At 39.8% G+C, this 24,614-nt stretch overlaps 1 protein-coding gene and 1 long non-coding RNA gene across 8 annotated transcripts in view; both read left to right on the top strand.

Annotated features, from left to right (window-relative positions):
- EYA1 (EYA transcriptional coactivator and phosphatase 1) overlaps nt 1-24,614 on the top strand; it is a 357,313-nt gene that overhangs the window by 145,102 nt on the left and 187,597 nt on the right. The window lies entirely within an intron of this gene.
- LOC129061046 (uncharacterized) lies at nt 1,161-23,354 on the top strand. The gene is made up of 3 exons (XR_008528013.2): nt 1,161-1,417; nt 21,199-21,283; nt 22,720-23,354. It is a non-coding gene; the product is annotated as an uncharacterized LOC129061046 (long non-coding RNA).

The raw sequence follows: 24,614 nt of genomic DNA, 5'->3' as shown, positions 1-24,614 counted from the left end.
TTCCTGAATCTGAATGTTGGCCTGCCTTTCTAGATTGGGGAAGTTCTCCTGGATAATATCCTGCAGAGTGTTTTCCAACTTGTTTCCATTCTCCCCGTCACTTTCAGGTACACCAATCAGACGTAGATTTGGTCTTTTCACATAGTCCCACATTTCTTGGAGGCTTTGCTCGTTTCTTTTTATTCTTTTTTCTCTAAACTTCCCTTCTCGCTTTATTTCATTCATTTCATCTTCCAGGGCTGATACCCTTTCTTCCATTTGGTCGCATCGGCTCCTGAGGCTTCTGCATTCTTCACGTAGTTCTCGAGCCTTGGTTTTCAGCTCCATCAGCTCCTTTAAGCACTTCTCTGTATTGGTTATTCTAGTTATACATTCTTCTAAATTTTTTTCAAAGTTTTCAACTTCTTTGCCTTTGGTTTGAATATCCTCCCGTAGCTCGGAGTAATTTGATCGTCTGAAGCCTTCTTCTCTCAGCTCGTCAAAGTCATTCTCCATCCAGCTTTGTTCCGTTGCTGGTGAGGAACTGCGTTCCTTTGGAGGAGGAGAGGTACTCTGGTTTTTAGAGTTTCCAGTTTTTCTGCTCTGTTTTTTCCCCATCTTTGTGGTTTTATCTACTTTTGGTCTTTGATGATGGTGATGTACGATGGGTTTTTGGTGTGGATGTCCTTTCTGTTAGTTTTCCTTCTAACAGACAGAACCCTCAGCTGCAGGTCTGTTGGAGTACCTGGCCGGCCGTGTGAGGTGTCAGTCTGCCCCTGCTGGGGGATGCCTCCCAGTTAGGCTGCTCGGGGGTCAGGGGTCAGGAACCCACTTGAGGAGGCAGTCAGCAGGTTCTCAGATCTCCAGCTGCGTGCTGGGAGAACCACTGCTCTCCTCACAGCTGTCAGACAGGGACATTTAAGTCTGCAGAGGTTACTGCTGTCTTTTTGTTTGTCTGTGCCCTGCCCTCAGAGGTGGAGCCTACAGAGTCAGGCAGGCCTCCTTGAGCTGTGGTGGGCTCCACCCAGTTCAAGCTTCCAGGCTGCTTTGTTTACCTAAGCGAGCCTGGGCAATGGCGGGCGCCCCTCCCCCAGCCTCGCTGCCGACTTGCTGTTTGATCTCAGACTGCTGTGCTAGCAATCAGCGAGACTCCGTGGGCGTAGGACCCTCTGAGCCAGGTGCGGGCTATACTCTCCTGGGGCACTGTTTCCTAAGCCCGTCGGAAAAGTACAGTATTCGGGTGGGAGTGGCCCGATTTTCCAGGTGCCGTCTGTCACCCCTGGAAGGGGAACTCCCTGACCCCTTGCGCTTCCCGAGTGAGGCAATGCCTCGCCCCTGCTTCGGCTGGCGCACGAGAACCTCTACTCTTAACCACCATGCCATAAGAACACTTCATAGCAAAACCTGTGAAATATGCTAATATGCTCCAGAGGAAAAGGTAAGCTGTAAGTGATTTTATTCTGAAAACAATGAAAATTAATTATTTACTTGCAGTGATGAGAAACTAACAAAGTAAACAGCAGATATTGGGATGATAGTAATTAATAAAGACTGAAGTTAAAGAAAACGAAAGAATAAAATTGAAATCTGCTTGTTGAAAGGTAATAAAATAGAGAAACTCTTGCTGTGCCTGATTTTTAAAAAATTTATTTTATTTTAAGTTCTGGGATACATGTGCAGGACATGCAGGTTTGTTACACAGGTAAATGTGTGCCATGGTGGTTTGCTGCATCTATCAATCCATCACCTAGGTATGAAGCCCAGAATGCATTAGCTATTTATCCTGATGCCTCCCTCCCACCACCCTCCTGAGAGGCCCCAGTGTGTTTGTTCCCCTCCCTGTGTCCATGTGTTCACATTGTTCAGCTCCCACTTATGAGTGAGAACATGCAGTGTTTGGTTTTCTGTTCCTGCGTTAGTTTGCTGAGGATAATGGCTTCCAACTCCATCCATGTCCCTGAAAAGGGCATGATCTCATTCCTTTTTATGTCTGCATAGTATTCCATGGTGTGTATGTACTGCATTTTCTTTATCCATTTTATCATTGATGGGCATTTGGGTTGATTTCATGCCTTTGCCATTGTGAATAGTGCTACAATGAACATATGCATGCATGTGTCTTAATAATAGAATGATTTATATTCCTTTGGGTATATACCCAGTAATAGGATTGATAGGTCAAATGGTATTTCTGGTTCTAGGTCTTTGAGGAATTGCCACACTGTCTTCCACAATGGTTGAACTAATTTACCTTCCCACCAACAGTGTAAAAGCATTCCTATTGCTCTACAGCCTCACCAGCAACTGTTGTTTCTTGACTTTTTAATAAATGCCATTCCGACTGATGCAAAATGGCATCTCACTGTGGTTTTTATTTGCATTTCTTAAATGATCAGTGATGTTGTGCTTTTTTCATGTCTGTTGGCTTCATAAATGTTTGCTTTTGAGAAGTGTCTATTCATGTCCTTTGCCCACTTTTTAATGTTTTTTTTTCTTGTAAATTTGTTAAAGTTCCTTGTACCTTCTGGATATTAGACCTTTGTCATATTGGTAGATTGCAAACATTTTCTCCCATTCTATAGGCTGTCTCTTCACTCTGATGGTAATTTCTTTTGCTGTGCAGAAGCTCTTTAGTTCAATTAGATTCCATTTGTCAATTTTTGCATTTGTTGCAATTGCTTTTGATGTTTTCATCATGAAATCTTTGCCCACGCCTATGTGCTGAATAGTATTGCCTAGATTTTCATCTAGGGTTTTTATACTTTTGGGTTTTACACTTAAGTCTTTAATTCATATTGAGTTAATTTTAGTATAAGGTGTAAGGAAGGGGTCCAGTTTCAATTTTCTGCATGTGGCTAGCCAGTTCTCCCAGCACCATTTTTTGGAATAGGGACTCCTTTCCCCATTACTTGTTTTTCTCAGGTTTGTTGAAGACAGATGGTTGTAGATGTGCAGTCTTATTTCTGAGATCTCTGTTCTGTTCCATTGGTCCATGTGTCAATTTTTATACCAGAACCATTCTGTTTTGGTTACTGTAGCCTTGTAGTATAGTTTGAAGTCAGGTAGCATGATGCCTCCAGCTTTGTTCTTTTTGCTTAGGATTGTCTTGGCTATACCGGCTCTTTTGTGGCTCCATATGAATTTTAAAGTAGTGTTTTTCTGATTCTGTGAAGCATTTCAATGGTATTTTAGTGGGAATAGAATTGAATCTATAAATTACATTGAGCAGTATGGTATGGCCATTTTCACAATATTGATTCTTTGTATCCATGAACATGGAATGTTATTCCATTTGTTTGTGTCCTCTCTGATTTCCTTGAGCACTGGTTTGTAGTTCTCCTTGAAGAGGTCCTTCACTTCCTTTGTTAGGTGTATTCCTAGGTATTTACTCTCTTTGTAGCAATTGTGAATGTGAGTTCATTCATGATTTGGCTGTGCCTGATTTTGTGAAAGGGAAAGTTAAAACAAAGATATGTCACATAAGGAGATATAACCACATGTATAGAAGAGATAGACTTAAGACATAAGCAGGAGGAGGTTCCAAGATAGCTGAATAGGAACAGCTCCAGTCTGCAGCTCCCTGCGTGAGTGATACAGAAGACGGGTGATTTCTGCATTTCCAACTGAGGTACTGGATTCATCTCACTGGGGCTTGTCAGACAGTGGGTGCAGCCCACGGAGCAGGGTGGGGCGTCGCTTCACCCTGGAAGCACAAGGGGTCAGGGAATTCCCTTTCCTAGCAAAGGGAAGCCATGACAGACGGTACCTGGAAAATCGGGACACTCCCACCCTAATACTGCCGTTTTCCAATGGCCTTAGCAAACAGCACACCAAGAGATTATATCCCGTGCCTGGCTTGGAGGGTCCCACGCCCACAGAGCCTCATTCACTGCTAGCACAGCAGTCTGAGACTGAACTGCAAGGCAGCAGCAAGGCTGGCAGACGGGCGTCTGCCATTGCTGCGGCTTAAGTAGGTAAACAAAGTGGCCAGGAAGCTCAAACTTGGTGGAGCCCACCACAGCTCAAGGAGGCCTGCCTGCCTCTGTAGACTACACCTCTGGGGGCAGGGCATAGCTGAACAAAAGGCAGCAGAAACCTATGCAGACTTAAATGTCTCTGTCTGACAGCTTTGAAGAGAGTAGTGCTTCTCCCAGCATGGAGTTTGAGATCTGAGAACGGACAGACTGCCTCCTCAAGTGGGTCTCTGACCCCGAAGTAGCCTAAATGGGAGACACCTCCCAGTAGGGGCTGACTGACAGCTCATACAGCTGGATGCCCCTCTGAGATGAAGCTTCCAGAGGAAGGATCAAGCAGCAACATTTGCTGTTCTGCAATATTTGCTGTTCTGCAGCCTCCACTGGTGATACCCAGGCAAAGAGGGTCTGGAGTGGACCTCCAGCAAACTCCAACAGACCTGCAGCTGAGGGTCCTGTCTTTTAGAAGGAAAACTAAAATAGAAAGGACATCCACACCAAAACCCCATCTGTACATCACCAACATCAAAGACCAAAGGTAGATAAAACCACAAAGATGAGGAGAAACCAGAGCAGAAAAGCTGAAAATTCTAAAAATCAGAGTGCATTTTCTCCTCCAAAGGAACGCAGGTCCTGGCCAGCAATGGAACAAGGCTGGACAGAGAGTGACTTTGACGAGTTGAGAGAAGAAGGCTTCGGACAATCAGTAATAACAAACTTATCCGAGCTCAAGGAGGATGTTTGAATCCATTGCAAAGAAGCTAAAAACCTTCGAAAAAGATTAGACGAATGGCTAACTAGAATAAACAGTGTAGAGATGTCCTCAAATGACCCGATGGAGCTGAAAACCATGGCACGAGAACTACATGACGCATGCACAAGCATCAGTACCAGATTTGATCAAGTGGAAGAAACGTATCAGTGACTGAAGACCAAATGAATGAAATGAAGTGAAAAGAGAAATTTAGAGAAAAAAGAGTAAAAAGAAATGAACAAAGCCTCCAAGAAATATGGGAGTATGTGAAAAGACCAAATCTATGTCTGATTGGTGTACCTGAAAGTGATGGGGAGAATGGAGCCAAGTCGAAAAACACTCTGCAGGATATTATCCAGGAGAACTTCCCCAACCTAGCGAGGCAGGCCAACATTCAAATTCAGGAAATACAGAGAACGCCACAGAGATACTCCTTGAGAAGAGCCACTCCAAGACACACAATTGTTAGATTCACCAAAGTTGAAATGAAGGAAAAAATGTTAAGGGCAGCCAGAGAGAAAGGTCGGGTTACTCACAAAGGGAAGCCCATCAGACTAACGGCAGATCTCTCGGCAGAAACTCTACAAGCCAGAAGAGAGTGGGGGCCAATATTCAACATTCTTAAAGAAAAGAATTTTCAACCCACAATTTCATATCCAGCCAAACTAAACTTCATATGTGAAGGAGAAATAAAATCCTTTACAGACAAGCAAATGCTGAGAGATTTTGTCACGACCAGGCCTGCCTTACAAGAGCTCCTGAAGGAAGCACTAAACATGGAAAGGAACAACTAGTACCAGCCACTGCAAAAACATGCCAAATTGTAAAGACTATCAATGCTAGGAAGAAACTGCATCAACTAGTGAACAAAATCACCAGCTAACATCATAATGACAGGATCAAGTTCACACATAACAATATTAACCTTAAATGTAAATAGGCTAAATGCTCCAATTAAAGACACAGACTGGCAAATTGGATGAAGAGTCAAGACCCATCAGTGTGCTGTATTCAGGAAATCCATCTCACATGCAGAGACACACATAGGCTCAAAATAAAAGGATGGAGGAAGATCTACCAAGCAAATGGAAAGCAAAAAAAGGCACAGGTTGCAATCCTGGTCTCTGATAAAACAGATTTTAAACCAACAAAGATCAAAAGAGACAAAGAAGGCCATTACTTAATGGTAAAGGGATCAATTCAACAAGAAGAGCTAACTATGCTAAATATATATGCATCCAATACAGGAGCACCCATATTCATAAAGCAAGTCCTTAGAGACCTATAAAGAGATTTAGACTCCCACACAATAATAATGGGAGACTTTATTTTTTTAATTATTTTTTTCTTTTTTTTAATTATTATTATACTTTAGGTCTTAGGGTACATGTGCGCAATGTGCAGGTTAGTTACATATGTATACATGTGCCATGCTGGTGTGCTACACCCACTAACTCGTCATCTAGCATTAGGTATATCTCCCAATGCTATCCCTCCCCTCTCCCCCCACCCCACAACAGTCGCCAGAGGTGATGTTCCCCTTCCTGTGTCCATGTGTTCTCATTGTTCAATTCCCACCTATGAGTGAGAATATGCAGTGTTTGGTTTTTTGTTCTTGCGATAGTTTACTGAGAATGATGATTTCCAATTTCATCCATGTCCCCACAAAGGACATGAACTCATCATTTTTTATGGCTGCGTAGTATTCCATGGTGTATATGTGCCACATTTTCTTAATCCAGTCTATCATTGTTGGAAATTTGGGTTGATTCCAAGTGTTTGCTATTGTGAATAATGTCACAATAAACATACGTGTGCGTGTGTCTTTATAGCAGCATGATTTATAGTCCTTTCGGTATATACCCAGTAATGGGATGGCTGGGTCAAATGGAATTTCTAGTTCTAGATCCCTGAGGAATCGCCACACTGACTTCCACAATGGTTGAACTAGTTTACAGTCCCACCAACAATGTAAAAGTGTTCCTATTTCTCCACATCCTCTCCAGCACCTGTTGTTTCCTGACTTTTTAATGATTGCCATTCTAACTGGTGTGAGATGGTATCTCACTGTGGTTTTGATTTGCATTTGTCTGATGGCCAATGATGGTGAGCATTTTTTCATGTGTTTTTTGGCTGCATAAATGTCTTCTTTTGAGAAGTGTCTGTTCATATCCTTCGCCCACTTTTTGATGGGGTTGTTTGTTTTTTCTTGTAAATTTGTTTGAGTTCATTGTAGATTCTGGATATTAGCCCTTTGTCAGATGAGTAGGTTGTGAAAATTTTCTCCCATTTTGTAGGTTGCCTGTTCACTCTGATAGTAGTTTCTTTTGCTGTGCAGAAGCTCTTGAGTTTAATTAGATCCCATTTGTCAATTTTGGCTTTTGTTGCCATTGCTTTTGGTGTTTTCGACATGAAGTCCTTGCCCATGCCTATGTCCTGAATGGTAATGCCTAGGTTTTCTTCTAGGGTTTTTATGGTTTTAGGTCTAACATTTAAGTCTTTAATCCATCTTGAATTGATTTTTGTATAAGGTGTAAGGAAGGGATCCAGTTTCAGCTTTCTACATATGGCTAGCCAGTTTTCCCAGCACCATTTATTAAATAGGGAATCCTTTCCCCATTGCTAGTTTTTCTCAGGTTTGTCAAAGATCAGATAGTTGTAGATATGCAGCGTTATTTCTGAGGGCTCTGTTCTGTTCCATTGATCTATATCTCTGTTTTGATACCAGTACCATGCTGTTTTGGTTACTATAGCCTTGTAGTATAGTTTGAAGTCAGGTAGTGTGATGCCTCCAGCTTTGTTCTTTTGGCTTAGGATTGACTTGGCAATGCAGGCTCTTTTTTGGTTCCATATGAATTTTAAAGTAGTTTTTTCCAATTCTGTGAAGAAAGTCATCGGTAGCTTGATGGGGATGGCATTGAATCTATAAATTACCTTGGGCAGTATGGCCATTTTCACAATATTGATTCTTCCTACCCATGAGCATGGAATGTTCTTCCATTTGTTTGTATCCTCTTTTATTTCCTTGAGCAGTGGTTTGTAGTTCTCCTTGAAGAGGTCCTTCACATCCCTTGTAAGTTGGATTCCTAGGTATTTTATTCTCTTTGAAGCAATTGTGAATGGGAGTTCACTCATGATTTGGATCTCTGTTTGTCTGTTGTTGGTGTATAAGAATGCTTGTGAGTTTTGTACATTGATTTTGTATCCTGAGACTTTGCTGAAGTTGCTTATCAGCTTAAGGAGATTTTGGGCTGAGACGATGGGGTTTTCTAGATATACAATCATGTCATCTGCAAACAGGGACAATCTGACTTCCTCTTTTCCTAATTGAATACCCTTTATTTCCTTCTCCTGCCTAATTGCCCTGGCCAGAACTTCCAACACTATGTTGAATAGGAGTGGTGAGAGAGGGCATCCCTGTCTTGTGCCAGTTTTCAAAGGGAATGCTTCCAGTTTTTGCCCATTCAGTATGATATTGGCTGTGGGTTTGTCATAGATAGCTCTTATTATTTTGAGATACGTCCCAGCAATACATAATTTATTGATAGTTTTTAGCATGAAGGGTTGTTGAATTTTGTCAAAGGCCTTTTCTGCATCTATTGAGATAATCATGTGGTTTTTGTCTTTGGTTCTGTTTATATGCTGGATGACATTTATTGATTTGTGTCTATTGAACCAGGCTTGCATCCCAGGGATGAAGCCCACTTGATCATGGTGGATAAGCTTTTTGATGTGCTGCTGGATTTGGTTTTCCAGTATTTTATTGAGGAGTTTTGCATCAATGTTCATCAAGGATATTGGTCTAAAATTCTCTTTTTTTGTTGTGTCTCTGCCTGGCTTTGGTATCAGGATGATGCTGGCCTCATAAAATGAGTTAGGGAGGATTCCCTCTTTTTCTATTGATTGGAATAGTTTCAGAAGGAATGGTACCAGTTCCTCCTTGTACCTCTGGTAGAACTCGGCTGTGAATCCATCTGGTCCTGGACTCTTTTTGGTTGGTAAGTTGTTGATTATTGCCACAATTTCAGAGCCTGTTATTGGTCTATTCAGAGATTCAACTTCTTCCTGGTTTATTCTTGGGAGAATGTATGTGTTGAGGAATTTATCCATTTCTCCTAGATTTTCTAGTTTATTTGCGTAGAAGTGTTTGTAGTATTCTCTGATGGTAGTTTGTATTTCTGTGGGATTGGTGGTGATATCCCCTTTGTCATTTTGTATTGCATCTATTTGATTCTTCTCTCTTTTTTCTTTATGAGTCTTGCTAGCGGTCTATCAATTTTGTTGATCCTTTCAAAACACCAGCTCCTGGATTCATTAATTTTTTGACGGGTTTTTTGTGTCTCTATTTCCTTCAGTTCTGCTCTGATTTTAGTTATTTCTTGCCTTCTGCTAGCTTTTGAATGTATTTGCTCTTGCTTTCCTAGTTCTTTTAATTGTGACATTAGGGTTTCAATTTTGGATCTTTCCTGCTTTCTCTTGTGGGCATTTAGTGCTATAAATTTCCCTCTACACACTGCTTTAAATGCATCCCAGAGATTCTGGTATGTTATGTCTTTGTTCTCATTGGTTTCAAAGAACATCTTTATTTCTGCCTTCATTTCATTATATACCCAGTAGTCATTCAGGAGCAGGTTGTTCAGTTTCCATGTAGTTGAGCAGTTTTGAGTTAGATTCTTAATCCTGAGTTCTAGTTTGATTGCACTGTGATCTGGGAGATAGTTTGTTATAATTTCTGTTCTTTTACATTTGCTGAGGAGAGCTTTACTTCCAAGTATGTGGTCAATTTTGGAATAGATGTGGTGTGGTGCTGAAAAAAATGTATATTCTGTTGATTTGGGGTAGAGAGTTCTGTAGATATCTATTAGGTCTGCTTGGTGCAGAGTTGAGTTCAATTCCTGGGTATCCTTGTTGACTTTCTGTCTCGTTGATCTGTCTAATGTTGACAGTGGGGTGTTAAAGTCTCCCATTATTGTGTGGGAGTCTAAGTCTCTTTGTAGGTCACTCAGGACTTGCTTTATGAATCTGGGTGCTCCTGTATTGGGTGCATATATACTTAGGATAGTTAGCTCTTCTTGTTGAATTGATCCCTTTACCATTATGTAATGGCCTTCCTTGTCTCTTTTGATCTTTGTTTTTTTAAAGTGTGTTTTATCAGAGACTAGGATTGCAACCCCTGCCTTTTTTTGCTTTCCATTTGCTTGGTAGATCTTCCTCCATCCTTTTATTTTGAGCCTATGTGTGTCTCTGCATGTGAGATGGGTTTCCTGAATACAGCACACTGATGGGTCTTGACTCTTTATCCAATTTGCCAGTCTGTGTCTTTTAATTGGAGCATTTAGTCCATTTACATTTAAAGTTAATATTGTTATGTGTGAATTTGATCCTGTCATTATGATGTTAGCTGGTTATTTTGCTCTTTAGTTGATGCAGTCTCTTCCTAGTCTCAATGGTCTTTACCTTTTGGCATGATTTTGCAGCGGCTGGTACCGGTTGTTCCTTTCCATGTTTAGTGCTTCCTTCAGGAGCTCTTTTAGGGCAGGCCTGGTGGTGATAAAATCTCTCAGGATTTGCTTGTCTGTAAAGTATTTTATTTCTCCTTCACTTATGAAGCTTAGTTTGGCTGGATATGAAATTCTGGGTTGAAAATTCTTTTCTTTAAGAATGTTGAATATTGGCCCCCACTCTCTTCTGGCTTGTAGAGTTTCTGCCGAGAGATCAGCTTTAGTCTGATGGGCTTCCCTTTGTGAGTAACCCGACCTTTCTCTCTGGCTGCCCTTAACATTTTTTCCTTCATTTCAAGTTTGGTGAATGTGACAATTATGTGTCTTGGAGTTGCTCTTCTTGAGGAATATCTTTGTGGCATTCTCTGTATTTCCTAAATCTGAATGTTGGCCTGCCTTACTAGGTTGGGGAAGGTCTCCTGGATAATATCCTGCAGAGTGTTTTCCAACTTGGTTCCATTCTCCCCATCACTTTCAGGTACACCAATCAGACATAGATTTGGTCTTTTCACATAGTCCCATATTTCTTGGAGGCTTTGTTTGTATCTTTTTATTCTTTTTTCTCTAAACTTCCCTTCTCGCTTTATTTCATTCATTTCATCTTCCATCGCTGATACCCTTTCTTCCAGTTGATCGCATCGGCTCCTGAGGCTTCTGCATTCTTCACGTAGTTCTTGAGCCTTGGTTTTCAGCTCCATCAGCTCCTTCAAGCACTTCTCTGTATTGGTTATTCTAGTTATACATTCTTCTAAATTTTTTTCGAAGTTTTCAACTTCTTTGCCTTTGGTTTGAATATCCTCCCGTAGCACAGAGTAATTTGATCATCTGAAGCCTTCTTCTCTCAGCTCGTCAAAGTCATTCTCCGTCCAGCTTTGTTCCGTTGCTGGTGAGGAACTGTGTTCCTTTGGAGGAGGAGAGGCGTTCTGCTTTTTAGAGTTTCCAGTTTTTCTGCTCTGTTTTTTCCCCATCTTTGTGGTTTTATCTACTTTTGATCTTTGATGATGGTGATGTACAGATGGGTTTTTGGTGTGGATGTCCTTTCTGTTTGTTAGTTTTCCTTCTAACAGACAGGACCCTCAGCTGCAGGTCTGTTGGAGTACCCGGCTGGCCATGTGACGTGTCAGTCTGCCCCTCCTGGGGGGTGCCTCCCAGTTAGGCTGCTCGGGGGTCAGGGGTCAGGGACCCACTTGAGGACGCAGTCTGCCCATTCTCAGATCTCCAGCTGCGTGCTGGGAGAACCGCTGCTCTCTTCAAAGCTGTCAGACGGGGACATTTAAGTCTGCAGAGGTTACTGCTGTCTTTTTGTTTGTCCATGCCCTGCCCCCAGAGGTGGAGCCTACATAGGCAGGCAGGCCTCTCTGAGCTGTGGTGGGCTCCACCCAGTTCGAGCTTCCTGGCTGCTTTGTTTACCTAAGCAAGCCTGGGCAATGGCGAGCGCCCCTCCCCCAGCCTCGCTGCCACCTTGCAGTTTGATCTCAGACTGCTGTGCTAGCAATCAGCGAGACTCCGTGGGCATAGGACCCTCTGAGCCAGGTGCAGGATATAATCTCCTGGTGTGCCATTTTTTAAGCCTGCCAGAAAAGCGCAGTATTCGGGTGGGAGTGACCTGATTTTCCAGGTGCCGTCTGTCACCCCTTTCTTTGACTAGGAAAGGGAACTCCCTGACCCCTTGTGCTTCCCGAGTGAGGCAATGCCTCGCCCTACCTAGGCTGGCACATGGTGCATGCACAAACTGACCTGCGCCCACTGTCTGGCACTCCCTAGTGAGATGAACCCGGTACCTCAGATGGAAATGCAGAAATCACCCGTCTTCTGCGTCACTCACGCTGGGAGCTGTAGACTGGAGCTATTCCTATTTGGCCATCTTGGCTCCTCCCTGCAATAATGGGAGACTTTAACACCCCACTGTCAACATTAGACAGATCAATGACACAGAAAGTTAACAAGGATATCCAGGAATTGAACTCAGCTCTGCACCGAGCAGACCTTATAGACATCTACAGAACTCTCCACCCCAAATCAACAGAATATACATTCTTCTTAGCACCACATCACACTTATTCCAAAATTGACCACATAGTTGGAAGTAAAGCACTCCTCAGAAAATGTAAAAGAACAGAAATTATAACAAAGTGTCTCACAGCCCACAGTGCAATCAAACTAGAACTCAGGATTAAGAAACTCACTCAAAACCACTCAACTGCATGGTAACTGAACAACTGCTCCTGAATGACTACTGGCTACACAACGAAATGAAGGCAGAAATAAAGATGTTCTTCGATACCAATGAGAACAAAGACACAACATAACAGAATCTCTGGGACACATTTAAAGCAGTGTGTAGAGGGAAATTTATAGCATTAAATGCCCACAAGAGAAAGCAGGAAAGATCTAAAATTGACAAACTACCATCACAATTAAAAGAACTAGAAAAGCAGGAGCAAACACATTCAAAAGCTAGCAGAAGGCAAGAAATAACTAAGAGCAGAGCAGAACTGAAGGGGATAGAGACACAAAAAACCGTTCAAAAAATCAATGAATCCAGGAGCTGGTTTTTTGAAAAGATCAACAAAATTAATATACCGCTAGCAAGACTAATAAAGAAGAAAAGAGAGAAGAATCAAACAGATGCAATAAAAAATGAGAAAGGGGATATCACCACCGATCCCACAGAAATACAAACTACCATCAGAGAATACTATAAACACCTCTACACAAATAAACTAGAAAATCTAGAAGAAATGGATAAATTCCTGGACACATACAACCTCCCAAGACTAAACCAGGAAGAATTTGAATCCCTGAATAGACCAATTACAGGTTCTTAAATTGAGGCAATAATTAATAGCCTACCAACCAAAAAAAAGGCCAGGACCAGACAGATTCACAGCTGAATTCTACCAAAGGTACAAAGAGGAGCTGGTACCATTCCTTCTGAAACTATTCCAATCAACAGAAAAAGAAGGAGTCCTCCCTAATTCTTTTTATGAAGCCAACATCATCCTGATACCAAAGCCAGGCAGAGACACAACAAAAAAAGAGAATTTTAGACAAATATCCCTGATGAACATCGATGCAAAATCCTCAATAAAATACTGGAAAACCGAATCCAGCAGCACATCAAAAAGCTTATCCACCATGATCAAGTGGGCTTCATCCCTGGGATGCAAGGCTGGTTCAACATATGCAAATCAATAAATGTAATCCATCATATAAACAGAACCAAAGACAAAAACCACATGATTATCTCAATAGATGCAGAAAAGGCCTTTGACAAAATTCAACAGCCCTTCATGCTAAAAACTCTCAATAAACCAAGTAATGATGGGACGTATCTCAAAATAATAAGAGCTACTTATGACAAACCCACAGCCAATATCACACTGAATGGGAAAAAACTGGAAGCATTCCCTTTGAAAACTGGCACAAGACAGGGATGCCCTCTCTCACCACTCCTATTCAACATAGTGTTGGAAGTTCTGGCCAGAGCAATCAGGCAAGAGAAAGAAATAATGGGTATTCAATTAGGAAAACAGGAAGTCAAATTGTCCCTGTTTGCAAATAACATGATTGTATATTTAGAAAACCCCATCATCTCAGCCCAAAATCTCCTTAAGCTGATAAGCAATTTCAGCAAAGTCTCAGGGTACAAAATCAATGTGCAAAAATCACAAGCATTCTTATACACCAATAACAGACAACAGAGAACCAAATCATGAGTGAGCTCCATTTCACAATAGCTTCAAAGAGAATAAAATACCTAGGAATCTAACTTACAAGGGATGTGAAGGACCTCTTGAAGGAGAACTGCAAACCACTGCTCAATGAAATAAAAGAGGACACAAACAAATGGAAGAACATCCCATGCTCATGGATAGGAAGAATCAATATCGTGAAAATGGCCATACTGCCCAAGGTAATTTATAGATTCAATGCCATCCCCATCAAGCTACCAATTACTTTCTTCACAGAATTGGAAAAAAACTACTTTAAAGTTCATATGGATCCAAAAAAGAGCCCTCATTGCCAAGACAATCCTAAAGCAAAAGAACAAAGCTGGAGGCATCAAGCTACCTGACTTGAAACTATACTACAAGGCTACAGTAACCAAAACAGCATGATACTGGTACCAAACAGATATATAGACCAATGGAACAGAATAGATCCCCCGGAAATAATACCTCACATCTACAACTATCTTATCTTTCACAAACCTGAGAAAAACAAGAAATGGGGAAAGGATTCCCTATTTAATAAATGGTGCTGGGAAAACTGGCTAGCTATATGTAGAAAGCTGAAACTGGATTCCTTCCTTACACCTTATACAAAAATTAATTCAAGATGGATTAAAAACTTAAATGTTAGACCTAAAACCATAACAACCCTAGAAGAAAACCTAGGCAATACCATTCAGGACATAGGCATGGGCAAGGATTTCATGACTAAAACACCAAAAGTAATGGCAACAAAAACAAAAGTTGACAAAAGGGATCTAGTTAAACTAAAGAGCTTCTGCACAGCAAAAGAAACTACTATCAGAGTGAATAGGCAACCTACAGAATGGGAGAAAATTTTTACAATCTACCCATCTGACAAAGGGCTAATATCCAGAATCTACAAAGAACTTAAACAAATTTACAAGAAAAAATCAAACAACCCCATCAAAAAGTGGGTGAAGGATATGAACAGACACTTCTCAAAAGAAGACATTTATGCAGCCAACAGACACTGAAAAAATGCTCATCATTACCGGCCATCAGAGAAATGCAAATAAAAACCACAGTGAGATATCATCTCACACCAATTAGAATGGCAATCATTAAAAATACAGGAAACAACAGATGCTGGAGAGGATGTGGAGAAATAGGAATGCTTTTACACTGTTGGTGGGAGTGTAAATTAGTTCAACCATTGCAGAAGACAGTGTGGTGATTCCTCAAGGATCTAGAACTGGAAATACCATTTGACCCAGCCATCCCATTATTGGGCATATACCCAAAGGATTATAAATCATGCTGTTATTAAGACACATGCACACGTATGTTTATTGAGGCACTATTCACAATAGCATACTTGGAACCAACCCAAATGTCCATCAGTGATATACTGGATTAAGAAAATGTGGCACATATACACCATGGAATACTATGCAGCCATAAAAAATGATGAGTTCATGTCCTTTGTAGGGACATGGATGAAGCTGGAAACCATCATTCTGAGCAAACAATCACAAGGACAGAAAACCAAACACCACATGTTCTCACTCATAGGTGGGAACTGAACAATGAGAACACCTGGACACAGGGTGGGAAACATCACACACTGGGGCCTGTCATGGGGTGTTTGGAGCGGGGAAGGATAGCATTAGGAGATATACCTAATGTAAATGACGAGTTAACGGGTGCAGCACACCAACATGGCACATGTATACATATGTAACAAACCTGCACGTTGTGCACATGTACCCTAGAACTTAAAGTATAATAATAATAATACAAGAAAATTACATAAGCAGTTATAAGAAATAATACAGATAGAATCTATATGTCCTTCATTCCCCATGACAATGTTTGCATAATTATGAACTCATCAAATTTTATTTCAACAAAGTGCTTAGTGCATATTTTACAGTGAATATTGCACTTGTACTTACTTTCCAGTGTATAAAATGACTTTAGATTGAAAATAGAGGTACATAGTTTTATATCTTAGCTTTTGATAGGGATTTTTGTATGTATTCAAATATTGCAGAAAGGTATTCTATGAAACCAAGTTTCTTTAACTCAATAGCAACTAAACTGTTCAATTGTGCACCACTATTACTTAAGAAAACATAAAACACATACATGTGCTAGAGAGTTAAAAGGTAAATTACAAACATAAAATAGAAAAATGAGGAGATTGAGTAAATTAACACATATAGAAAATATTGTTGTTTATTGTAAAAAATGATTTGAATTTCACTAAAAATATTATCTTATGCTTTAAAAAAAGAGACTTAAGACAACCTCTTTTTTGGTAATCTGTGGCAATACATTTGAAATTTTAGAAGATATGAATGATTTTTCTGGCAAGTATGAACAAAAAAAATTTACTCAAGAAGAAACTGAAATCCTGAAAAGACCAATAATTATAGCAGGTGAGAATGATTATTTATCATTTGATACCTTTTTTAAAGGTACCAAAATTTACAGTGACAACCAAGATGGAGTAAGCCCACTACAGCCTATCTCTCCCCCTCATTACAATGGGACCTCTGAGCAAAATACAAAAAGCAGCCATTTAGAATTCTGAAATCTAATCATAAGCAGGAAGATTAGGGAGGAAGAGCAAAACTTGACGAAGCAACTTATATGGGAGTAAGCCCCATTTTTTCCCCCTCTTTCCTGTCATGGCTTTAACCTGAAGGTGGTCTCTAGTCACAGCGCTGTAGCTGCAGAAGTCCAGGAAGCAAGAATGGAGAAATTCTTTTATCTTTTTGGACATGAAACTAGAAAAAGAGCCAATGCAAGCCAAAGGGTGTGGGGGTAAAGTCTTCAGGAGTTTTCCTTTTTTCTTTTTCCGTCTCTTCCTCCCCTGAGGACAGCTCCACTGGGGAAGCTGTGGGAGCAGAAGGTTCCCTCCACTAAAACTCAGAGAAATTCTGTTTTTCTGTACAGAGGAACTGGGAAAGCAAAGTCCTGTGGTTTGAAAAGTATGGAGGGAAATCTCTTATTTTTTCATCTTTCCCTCTCTTTAATCTTTCTGCTTTGACTCAAGGGCAGGCCCCAGTCAAGGAGCTGCAGCTGCAGTTCTGAGAGAAACTCTATTTTTTCAGCCAGAATACAGTTGCAAAGGACCCCTTAGAGATTGGATGCAGTGGGATTCTAGAAAGGAGAAAGTTGGAGGAGACTTCCTAATGCTATATTCAGAATTGCAAACACCCTGGGATCACCACTGAGCTCTACATACAAGTAACAGACAAAAAGAATATAGCAAAGGCTTTGAGAATTGTACTACGATATGAACCACTGTCCAAGTCCCAGACTAACCTCTGAATGGTTCACACCTGGGTAAGTCCCGAAGCAGCATAGCAAACGCTTTGAAATCTGAACTGACAATTGAACTACCATGCCAAGAAGGTAAGATAGAACTTGTAGTCTGAAATTAGCCAGATTCATTGCCTGCTGAACAAAATTAAAAATAAAATAAAAATCAACATTCTCCATAAGATTTTAATACGACCCAGAGTTTTACAACATAATCATCAAAATGTCTAAGATATAATCCAAAATTACTCACCATACAAAGAATACAAAAAGGTGACAAATTCTTAAGTGAAAAGACAACCAATAGATACAAACCGTGACATAACATAGATGTTGGAACAATCAGACAAAGATTTTAAAGAAGCTATTATAACTATGCTAGTTGATAGAAAGATAAACACTCTTGAGATGAACAGGAAGATGGGAGTTCTTAACAGTGAAACAGAAGCTATTAACAAAAGAAGAAAATTTTTGGCTGGGTACAGTAGCTCATGCCTGTAATCTCAGCACTTTGGGAGGCTGAGGTGGGCAGATCGCTTGAGGTCAGGAGTTCAAAACCAGCCTGGCCAACATGGCAAAACCCTGTCTCTACTAAAAATAAAAATAAAATAAACATTAGTTGTGTGTGGTGGCACACACCTGTAGTCCTAGTTACTTGGGTGGCTGAGGCATGAGAATCACTTGAACCCAGAAGGTAGAGGTTGCAGTGAGCCGAGATCACACCACTGCACTCCAGCCTGGATCACAGAGTGAGAACCTGTCTCAAAAACAAAAACAAAAACAAAAAAAGGAAAATTTTGTATTGAAAAATACAATATATTAAATAAAAAATCCAGTGTCTTAACTCAATAATGGAATAGAGATGACAAAGGAAAGACTAAGTGAACTTGAAATAAATTAATAGAATTCAATCTAAAAAATAGTAAGAAGAGAGATTGAATAAGAGTCTCAGTGACCTATGGGACAGTTTCAACAGGTCTCGCATTTATGACACTGGAGTCTAAGAAGAAAAGAAAAAAGAAATTGATGCAGAAAAAAAATTAAGATAAGTGAAATCAGACTAGGTTCTTCTGTAGTCAAAGAAAGAATAATTCCTATAGTTTTAAAATTACTTCAGCTCAAACAAAAAGATGGCAATGTTTTCCTATTCATTTTTGTGGAACAGCTTCACATGAATATCAAAAGCTAGATGTTAAAAAGGATGAACTGCTAGGCATGTTGACTCACCCCTTTGGGAGGCCCAGGCGGGAGGATTGCTTGAGATTGGGAGTTCAAAACCAGCCTGAGCAGCATAGCAAGATCCCATCTCCACAAAAAATTTAAAAATTAGTTGGGCATGGTGGTACATACCTGTAGTCACAGTTACTCAGGAGACTCAGGCAGAAGGATCACTTGAGGCCAGGAGTTCAGTGAGCTCTGATTATGCCACTGCACTCCAGCCTGGGCAACAGAGTGAGACTCTGGCCCAAAAAAAAAAAAATTATCCAATTTCATTTTTCACTTGTAAATGTGGATGCAAGATTTCCAAAGCTTTAAGAGAATTTGATTAGCAAATCAAACCCAGTAGTATATTAAAAGAAGAACACACCGTAACCAAAATATTTTTGTCATTAAAGGAATATAAGGAATATTCAGGAATATAAGGAAGATTTAACGTAAGGAAATCTATCAACAATATAAGTCATTACCTCCAAACCTTAAAGGAGAAAAAATACACGTATTACTAAATGCAAAAGAAAAAGCGTCTGGTAAAATCAGCATTTAAATGATAAATTCAATAGTGGTACAAACAGTTAAGCATCAAATGGAGAAAAACATAAATATATATACACACACACACACACACACACACACACACACACACACACAATTAACTGAACAAAGGGAAAGGGATAGGTTGGGAAGTATTGAGTATTAACCTACAGATCTTTGAAGTTGCCAGTTGAACTACTGGCATTACAGTGTAAAGGGGTCTTTCTGGTGGACAGCAAGAAAACTCTGCTAGTAACTGGAGACCAATAGGTTATAATCTTGTACGAAACTCAGCTTCAAAAGATTTTTAATATGCATCTGTCACCAGTCATACATGGACCATTTGATTTTTTTGAATCAGTTTTTTCCAGGTGTTAATATCTTTTGTTAGAAAGATTTTTTTCCATGATGTTGATATTCCTAACTTCAAAAGTCAAGTCTAGTAAAAGCTCTAAATTGACGCTTTTTGACAAAAGCTGATGTGTAATAAAGAATCTGCTTTGTCAACTCACTTTCTGAAACTTGTTGAGTTCTCATAGTTACATGCAGGACATTTAAAACATTTCATGAGTGGAGATTTCTAATGAATTTCAGGTCTCATTGCACCTGCATATTGTGAAGCTGTTTGTTGTTGTTGTTAATTAATAAAAGAGAACACATATGCTAACGTTTTTCTTCTAAAACAGGAATTTAGCAATATAAATAAATATCATTTAACAAATATTTATAATATGTTCAAAAACTTTAAAAAAGATAAACAAATAACCCTGTATACTAAACATAAATCATGTTGGAATAAAGAAACAATGAAAATATCATGAGCATTCCCTGCCAGAATTCTTTTCCCCATTAGAAAATAGTGAGTTCGGGGGTTATGGCAGAAACCTTGTTGTTTCTTTTCTTTCTCCCTCTCTCTCTGCCTGTGTGTGTGTGTCTCTCTCTTTCTGTTATTGTTGCTTGACTGTCTTGGTAAAGTCCTGAGAGCAAGCAGATTGGCAGGCGTTCTGGTGTGGAGGGGTGAGAGGGGCCCAGAAGAGGAATGTTCTATGTCTTTTAGTCTACAAGGGACTTGTGTGTAGGAACTGGCAGGACTCCTGAGTCTCCTGGAACTAGCTGGATGCTGTGAAGTTGCCAGAATGCTGTTTGATAACCAGGACCAGTCAGCATAAGACTTGATATGTATAATTCAATTCATTTTCAAGCTGATTCTGACTATCACTATTATGCTTATTAAAATGTACTTCCTCTGACCCAAGCCGCTGAGCCAAGAAAGACCTGCTCACTTCCTATTCCCAATCAAAATTGTGTGATAGAGGTTCAGCATCAGAGTGTCATAGGAGCTCTGTGTTTTTATTTGTGTAATGTGGCATTAATTAGAAGGTGGAATAATATGGTTGTTCTTTCTAGTTCCTACTCCCTGGCAGCTGAGATCGAAGCTACCTGGAAATGATAAGTAGAGTCATAGTTCCAGAAAGGTCCTCAGATCTCTTCCTTTCTATATGTGAAATTACACATTAGCCATCATGATAATAAGCACCTTGTAAAGTTCTTCACAGACAACCGAAAAACTATGGTCACCCTCAGTGTTTAAACTGTGTGCTCCTTGGCTTTCTTTTTTCTATTGTCGTACCCAAGCTTCTTTACAAGAGTTGTATGCATTTGCTAACTCCATTTCACTCATTCCAGATAACAGTTACTGGTCGTAATTATCAGTGGCCTTCATATTGTAAATCCCATGGACACTTTTCAACCCTTAACTTATTTGACCACTTCGCTATAAGACCTTGGGGATCACTGGTGTCTGGATGAAGTGAAAATTATTCAGTCTTTGGAGTGTGGCAGGATTAAGTTTGAATCACGGGAATCTTAACTTGATAGCGACCTTGGGCAAGGTATTTTCTTTCTTGGGGTAGCTCAGTTTTCTTGACTAGAAGATGGGTAGAATATAATGATTATTAACTTATGAGATTATAGTCAATGTGTGCAGGCTTAACACAGTTCCTGGCATATACTAGCTTATTCTTGACCCTTCTTCTTGGACTTCTTCACATAGTCTATGAGTTCTCCCACTTTGCTGATGGTTCCTAATGCTTGGGTTTTTGTGTTCAGCCCCTATGCTGCTCATTACACACTCACCCTAATTGTTCTCCACTGCCCTCATGCTTTAGTCCCCACCGCATTTCTAATAATTTTCAAAAATGTGTCTCCAGCTTGCATCTTATCCCCAAGATTTGGATAGCTGAAAATCTCCACCAAGATATCCCATGGGTACCTCAAACTTAGAGTATCTAAAAGGTATGTGGCATGTTTTCTAAAATCTGCTACTTTTCTCTGTTCTTGATCTCTGTGGATGCTACCACTGTCCACACTGTGACCTGAAGTTAGAAACGTGGGTGCCGTCAGCATTGCTGTTCCTGAGCTCTACCATCACATAAATCGTTCTGTTCCAATAATTTACTGGTAAATGGTTTTCAGATCTCTCTGTTTTCTCTCAAAGGCGCATGTCACTTTTCTCTGGTCTAGGTCCGTCTCTCTCACCTGGACCACTGCTAGACTCTTAAGTGGTGTTTCTACCTATCATTTCTCTCTATATAATCTATCATTTACACATTGCAACTAGAATGGTCTATCTGAAACAGATGACCATGTTACTCCTCTTCTTAAATGTCAACACCCATCTGCATATAGATTGATAAAGACATCATATTGTTTCTATCTTCTATCCCAAATGCTGTTTTGCTTGTCATTCGCAGCTTACTTGAGTGATTCCCATTCTTTAATATTCAGTTTCATCCTTACCTGTAGTCATTCATCACTGACTGTCATGCTTTCCCTACTCTGTGCTCCCAAAATCTTTTCCTCTACTCCCCTGAAGTAGTCTATCTTTACAGAAGTCGATCGCATCACACATTCTAGCTACCTGTTAGATCATGAGCTCTGTGGGGGTAGGGGACATGTCTCATTCACCTGTATCCTCAGCATGTGGTACAATCTTGTCACACGAGGAACCAGAAAATGTTTATTGACATGAGCTAACCCCCCATCTGCTCAATAAATGCCATATTAAGAACCATTTCACAAAGCTACAGTCAGCAAGATGATACTAAGTTGTCTGATTGACAATAAAAATTTCCATTTATAGTTATTTTTGAATCCTTACATCAGGTTGTCATGAAATAGAAGCAGGTAAGATTAAATTCATCATCCTTGACTTCTCATCAATATTCACTTATATAGGCATGAGCAAGCAATTTCTTCCTCTGTACCCATTCTGTGACTCTAATATTCTAATTATGTTTATATCATCCTGTTTTTTTCCTAAATTTGTCCAGCAATTGGATTATACACAATGGAGAAAAACAATTTTCCCAGCTGAAAACTGAATGAATGGTATGAAGCTTAACGACCTGAGTCAACCATTCTGCTTTTTAGAATAGGAAACTGAATTAGCTATTGTCAACTCATGGCCCACAAGTGCTGTTTGCTCTAGACAATGTTGGTCCATACAGTGTTTAAAAAATTATTTGTAATTGTGACCTTTAAAGATTTAAACTTCCTTATGAAAAAATATAAATTTCTGGCTTTTTTCAAAACCTTGGAAGAGCCAGCAACAATGAATCCACAGTCAACAACCAACTTGGGTGGAACAGCAAATGACCCCTTTCGAGAGCTTGAGCGACTCCCTCATGAGTGCATTTTGCCCTATCCCTTCCCCTGTCTTTCACATACAGGCTCCTGAAGGCTCTGCAGTTTGACAGCCACGTCGTAGTGTTGACCCTGGTCTTGGAGACAATGCTGATCTGAGATTCGTGGAGTCTCTAGAGTTTTGACAATCAGAGAATCAGAAGAGGATAAAATTGAAGAAACTAAAGAAGTATGACTGAATAATTTAACCTAATAGAGAAAATTATCATTACTGAAAAACAGAAATATTTTCCTAAGTGGTGTGAAAGTAATAAAGTGAAGCATATTTTTTACTACAAAACCAAAATAAGTAGGAGTATACTTTGCAGCTACCTAAGTGGTGCAAAGTCGGGGACAGATTTTCAAAGCATTAAATGGGAGCTTATCCACCTGATCTCTATTAGTCCTAATGAGAACCACACCACTCATTGCTTTGAACATTCCTCCTAGGTGTTTCCCTATGAATATTTATGCAATCAGAAGTAAAATGCTAAGTATCACCAACTAGATATTATTCAATTATTGCAGAGTTTCAAAATTATCTAAATTCCAGTACAACTATATTTACTTAGAAGGATTTTTAAAGTGGGGTTTCACATTCTGGAAATACATTGCATTAAAAGTTTTTAAAGTTTGGGTTTAAGTATTCCTTCTGATGCTATCTCTTTGTCCTTAGTCTCACTCTGAGCCTCAATTTATTCATCTGTAGAACAGGTACATTACCTGATCTTCCTAATCTAAGGAATGTTGTGGGCCGTCAGTGAGATACTTGTGGGAAAGTGCTTTATAAATAAAGTATTATATAAACTTCAGATGTTGCTATATAGTCAATAGACAGTTTAGATAGTTGTAACAGATAAAAATGCACTGTGTTTTTCTGCTTGTTTTCTTAACTCTTTTTTTGTACCTACATTTCTTTCCATTTTTATTTTACGTAGTGGCTCAGGTGAGAGTGACCGTTTATTCTTTGAGGGTTAGAGGGTGTTCTGTCATATGGAGAACTGGGCTCATCTACTTGGTCACTCCTCCTCCGCTTGGCTGCTACTGAATATGTTTCTAGTCCCACATTTTAATTACATAATAATTCTTAATTTACTTTCTTTTATTGGAAATTAAGTGCTAGCATTATATCTAGAAATCCATTTGCTTCATTCCTCAGTTACTAAGTTATAAAAGTTTTTGGGATTCTATCAGGAGGCTCAGATAGGAGAACTGCTTAAGCCCAGGAGTTTGAGGCTGCAGTGAGCCAAGATTACGCCACTGCACTCCAGCCTGGGTGACAGAGTGAGACCCTGTCTCAAAAAAATAAAAAATAAAATAAATCCTGGATTATATTTTAATATTTGAAATTTATAAGGGTCTACTTGCCATGGTTTGGTACCTGCGTATAAATTATTGCATCAGTGAACTTCCCTTTTTGAAAAGTATTAATGATCAGCACTACAATCTAGTTGTAGACAGCACTACAGTCTATATCCCTTAATACTAAAAACTTGGATTCAAGAGTAAGATGCATTTCATCTACAGTGAATGTAACCATTTTCCTAAAAAGGGATTCTGTGTTGAATTGCCTTTTGCCTTTCTAAGACATAAAAGTCTTGTCGAAAGAACAATACTAGTAGAAAAAGATGCATGCTGCACTTATTTCTAACTGCATTTATTCATTTGTTCATTCAACAAATACTTATCAAGCAAATGTTTGATTGTTCTGAGATCTTGAGAAGGTGAAAGCAGAACATAGTTGCTGCTTTAGGAAGTTCATATTCCCATTGAGGAGATGGAGTATCTGCCAGAACAGCACAGGGTGATATATTCTGCCATCCAGATATTTGTAAGGTACTGTACAAACAAAGGGCTTCTCGAGGAGGGTCCAGCCTGGCCTGCACTGGTCAGAGAAGGCAACCCAGGTCAGGCCCCATCTGAGATAAGTCCTAAAGAATGA

Source organism: Pongo abelii, chromosome 7, assembly GCF_028885655.2.
Source record: "Pongo abelii isolate AG06213 chromosome 7, NHGRI_mPonAbe1-v2.0_pri, whole genome shotgun sequence".
Lineage (NCBI taxonomy): Eukaryota > Metazoa > Chordata > Mammalia > Primates > Hominidae > Pongo > Pongo abelii.
Note: the sequence above shows the minus strand (reverse complement) of the source record. Positions and strands in the feature narration are given on the sequence as shown.